Below are 4,355 nucleotides of genomic sequence, written 5' to 3'. Positions count from 1 at the left end.
TAGTCAGCTGAATTACTGTCTCTATTCACGTAAATGTCTCATGGTCTCGCGGTAGCGTTCTCGCTTCCCGAGCCTGGGGTCCTGGACTCGATTCCCGGTGGGGTCAGGGATTTTCATCCTGCCCCGAGATGACTGGGTGTTGTTGTGTCGTCCTCATCATCATCATCACTCATCCCCATGACGGCCGGAGGAACCACCTCCATTAGGATCTTCCCTAGTACGGCGGTTCGGGTCCCCTGTATCGTTCCCCTACGCTCTGTCGAGAAGCATGGGACTTCACTTCCATTTTCCAAACTGCATCAGTTTTCATTGCGCTCTCTCGCATTGAAAATGAAGGTGTAAAAACTCCTGGAAGCAAGAAATTGAATACATATGCGTTTACTTAAAAAGCCAACGGCCTTGCCACAATGGTAAAACCGGATCCCGTCAGACCACCGCAGTTAAGTGCTGTCGGGATGGGCTAGCACTTGGATGGGTGACCATCTGGTCTGCCGAGCGTTGTTGGCAAGTCAGGTGCACTCAGCCCTTGTGAGGCAAACTGAGGAGCTACTTGATTGCGAAGTGGCGGCTCCGGTCTCGGAAACTTACATACGGTTGGGAGAGCAGTGTACTGACCACATGCCCCTCCATGTCCGCATCCAGTGACGCCTATGGGCTGAGGATGAAACGGTGGCCAGTCTATACCCTTGGGCCTTCATGTCTTGTTCAGATGGAGTTTAGTCTTTAGTTTTAGTTTACTTGGAAAAGTAACATTAACTGAGCTTACTATGGACTACTTAGGCATGACTCCAACACCGCTGAGTCCTACTGCATGCTTTCACACTCCAAAAACTTTCTTTTGGTTTGTGGAATTATCCCATAACATGATGCCATAAGAAATAATATAGTAAAAATAAGCAGAGTATCAGTTGTCACTCATTCCGAGAAAAGGAGATGTAGTACCACAGTTTACATTTACGAGTATTAACTAAATGCTCCTTGAACCTCCCCTAAAATCATGGTCACATGTTAGTCACCTCCCTTAAAACCATGATCAAATGTTGCTCACCCTAGTCGAAGCACCGACACTGAATGCTTTCCTAAAATGTTTCAAGTAGGTTTTAGTGAGATAATGGGATGTCTTTTCATAAATAACTGACAGCTGGGGCTTTGAAACATACCTGCAATGCTTCCACACCTGTTAAAGGGATCAGTGACTGTTGTCGTCACGTTTTCTGTATGTTTCCAATGTTAGTAGTTAGTGCGTTTATGTAGAAAAGTAACACAGTACAGTGCCTCATAAAGAATGACTTAACTGTAAATTAAAAAAAAACAACATTTGTGCTCTTCACAAATAGGGAATAGGGAGATGCATCATGCATGTCCAAAGGAACCCGCCACTGCTGCGACTACAGACATTGTGAAATACATTAAATGAATTCTCAATTGCGAATGACAATAACCATCAGCTGTAGAATGTAATGACGCCAATGAAAATTTGTGCTGGACCGGTACTCGAAGACGGATTTTCCGCTTATCACGAGTGGTGGCCCTACCATTTGGCTATCCACGTATGGCTCACGGCCACACCCAAACTTCCATATGTCGTCAATCATGCGTCCCAGTCCGGCATAAAATTTCATTGTTGTCATTCCATTCTATAGCTGATTGTTGTCCACATTATCAAATGCGAATTTATTTGAAATTTGAAGAAGTTACCTGTATACATTTTTTAAAACTTATACACTGTGTAAAAATAAGCAAAGTATCAGTTGTCACTCATTCCCAGAAAAGGAGATGTAGTGCCACAGTTTACATTTACGAGTATTAACTAAATGCCCCTTGAACCTCCCCTAAAATCATGGTCACATGTTAGTCACCTCCCTTAAAACCATGATCAAATGTTGTTCACCCTAGTCGAAGCACCGACACTGAATGTTTTCCTAAAATGTTTCAAATAGGTTTTCGTGAGATAATGAGATGTCTTTCCACAAATAACTGGCAGTTGAGGCTTTGAAACATACCTGCTATGCTTCCACACCTGTTAAAGGGATTAGTGACTGTTGTCGTCGCGTTTTCTGTATGTTTTCAATGTTAGTAGTTAGTGCGTTATGTGATAAATAACACAGTACAGTGGCTCATAAAGAATGACTTAACTGCAAAACTAAAAAAAAACATTATCTGTGCTCTTCACAAATAGGGAATAGGGAGATGCATGCATTCATGTCCAAAGTAACAGCCACTGCAGCGACTACAGACATTGTGAAATACATCAAATGAATTAGCAATTGCGAATGACAACAACCATCAGCTGTAGAATGGAATGACGCCAATGAAAATTTGTGCTGGACCAGTACTCGAACACGGATTTTCCGCTTATCACAAGTGGTGGTCTTACCATTTGGCGTTCCAAGCATGGCTCATGGCCACACTCAAACTTCCATATGTCGTCAAGCATGCGTCCCAGTTCAGCATAAATTTGCATTGTTGTCATTCCATTCTCTGGCTGATTGTTGTCCTCATTAGCAAATGCTAATTTATTTAAAATTGGATGAAGTTATTTGTATAAAATTTTTAAACTACACCCTGTGTTCACAACATGTATGGGTTTTCACCACTGATACCGAATGTTTTGTGTATTCCAGCATCATTGCGATGGATAATAAAATCAGTAACGCCGTTATCGTTGAGTTCATCAAGAGATTCATTAAATGGTTTAATGTTTCTCTCAGTGTCTGCTCTTGAGTCAACGCCCTAACCATTGCAAACGTAAATCTCTTCTATGCCATGGTGATCTTGTGCTTTGTCGACATCTTGTTATGTATGAAGCAGACTCCTTCGTAGGATGCACCTTATAAAAGTTGATAGAATGGGATGGAATGTATACAAGGTGGTCCATTGATCGTGACTGGGACAAATATCTCACGAAATAAGCATCAAAAGAAAAACCTACAAAGAACAAAACTCGTCTAGTTTGAAGGGAGAAACCAGATGGTGCTATGGTTGGCCCGCTAGATGGCGCTGCCATAGGTCAAACGGATATCAACTGTGTTTTCTTAGATAGAAACCCCCATTTTTTATTACATATTTGTGTAGTACGTAAAGAAATATGAATAGTTTAGTTGGACCACTTCTTTCGCTTCGTGATAGATGGCGCTGTAATAGTCACAAACATATGGCTCACAATTTTAGACGAACAGTTGGTAACAGGTAGGTTTTTTAAATTAAAATACAGAACGTAGGTACGTTTGAACATTTTGTTTCGGTTGTTCCAATGTGATACATGTAGCTTTGTGAACTTATCATTTCTGAGAACGCATGCTGTTACACCGTGATTACCTGTAAATACCACATTAATGCAATAAATGCACAAAATGATGTCAGTCACCCTCAATGCATTTGGCAATACGTGTAACGACAGTCCTCTCAACAGCGAGTAGTTCGCCTTCCGTAATGTTCGCACATGCATTGACAATGCGCTGACGCGTGTTGTCAGGCGTTGTCGGTGGATATCCTCCAACTTTCCTCACAGAAAGAAATCCGCGGACGTCAGGTCCGGTGAACGTGCGGGCCATAGTATGGTGCTTAGACGACCAATCCACCTGTCATGAAATACGCTATTCAGTACCGCTTCAACCGCACGCGAGTTATGTGCCGGACATCCATCAAGTTGGAAGTACAACGCCATTCTTTCATGCAGTGAAACATCTTGTAGTAACATCGGTAGAACATTACGTAGGAAAACAGCATACATTGCACCATTTAGATTGCCATCGATAAAATGGGGGCCAATTATCCTTCCTCCCATAATGCCGCTCCATACATTAACACGCCAAGGTCGCTGATGTTCCACTTGTCGTAGCCATCGTGGATTTTCCGTTGCCCAATAGTGCAAATTATGCCGGTTTACGTTACCGCTGTTGCAGAATGACGCTTCGTCGCTAAATAGAACGCGTGAAAAAAATCTGTCATCGTCCCGTAATTTCTCTTGTGTCCAGTGGCAGAACTGTACACGACGTTCAAAGTCGTCGCCATGCAATTCCTGGTGCACAGAAATATGGTACGGGCGCAATCGATGTTGATGTAGCGTTCTCATCACCGACGTTTCTGAGATTCCCGATTCTCGCGCAATTTGTCTGCTACTGATGTGCGAATTATCCGATACAGAGGCTAAAACACCTACTTGGGTATCATCATTTGTTGCAGGTCGTGGATGACGTTTCACATGTGGCTGAACACTTCCTGTTTCCTTAAATAACGTAACTATCCGGACACTTGGATGCTGTCGTCCAGGATACCGAGCAGCATACATAGCACACGCCCGTTGGGGATTTTGATCACAATAGCCACACATCAACACGATATCGACCTTTTCC

The sequence above is a fragment of the Schistocerca gregaria genome, chromosome 1 (genome assembly GCF_023897955.1).
Source record: "Schistocerca gregaria isolate iqSchGreg1 chromosome 1, iqSchGreg1.2, whole genome shotgun sequence".
NCBI classification, from domain to species: domain Eukaryota; kingdom Metazoa; phylum Arthropoda; class Insecta; order Orthoptera; family Acrididae; genus Schistocerca; species Schistocerca gregaria.
Note: the sequence above shows the minus strand (reverse complement) of the source record.